This window comes from Pelobates fuscus, chromosome 9 (assembly GCF_036172605.1).
Source record: "Pelobates fuscus isolate aPelFus1 chromosome 9, aPelFus1.pri, whole genome shotgun sequence".
Taxonomy (NCBI): Eukaryota; Metazoa; Chordata; class Amphibia; order Anura; family Pelobatidae; genus Pelobates; species Pelobates fuscus.
In genome coordinates this window covers 105,553,063-105,554,111 of record NC_086325.1, presented here as the reverse complement: position 1 = coordinate 105,554,111, position 1,049 = coordinate 105,553,063, and positions in this window count along the sequence as shown.

The window sequence follows — 1,049 nt, the reverse complement described above, 5'->3', positions numbered from 1 at the left end:
CATTTGTGCTGGGCATTTTGTATATTTCACATGTGCCACTAAGTTCAAACCCCCCAAATTATGTTCAGCTAAGTCTTCTGAGTAAAATGACACCCCCATTGTATGTCTTTGGCACTATTTCGTGAAGCTACAGTGCCATATAGGAGACCTGTCCTTTTCAGTACTCACAGTAGAATTTTGAGAGACGGATTTAATGAGCCTATGCTTCCATTTGGGGTATTATAACCAGGGCCGCCATCAGGGGGTGACAACCATGACGGTTGTCACGGGCCCGGCGGCCCTGGGGGGCCCGGACTGCTCTGGCAGTCCTGGGCCCCACTTTCCCTCCCTGCACACATAGATAGCGAATATCGCTATCTATGTGTGCAGCCGCGGGCCCCCCGGCTTCCCGATTACCGCAGAGGGGGCCCAGGCAGCACACAACCTCTTCTCTTCGCTCTCCTCTAATAACTCTCGCGATACCCGGTTGCCATGGCAACGCTCCGCGGGTCTCGCGAGAGTTATTAGAGGAGAGCGAAGAGAAGAGGCAGTGTGCTGCCTGGGCCCCCTCTGCGGTATCAGGGAACCCGGGGGGCCCCACCATGACACCGGACCACCAGGGATGGAATCTCCCCCCTCCCTAGACACAGGTAAGCAGGGAGGGGGAGAAACAATTTAATTAAATGTATTTTTTTTTATTATGTTAAAATGCCCCCCCTCCCCCTCACCCCAGATTGCACATTTACACACATACACTGACACAACACACACACTGCATACACTGACACAACACACACACACACTATATACACTAACACAACACACACACTATATACACTAACACAACACACACACTACATACACTGACACACCACACACACTACATACACTAACACAACACACACACACACTACATACACTGACACAACACACACACTACATACACTGACACAACACACACACTGCATACACTAACACAACACACACACACTATATACACTAACACAACACACACACTACATACACTGACACAACACACACACTACATACACTGACACAACACACACACA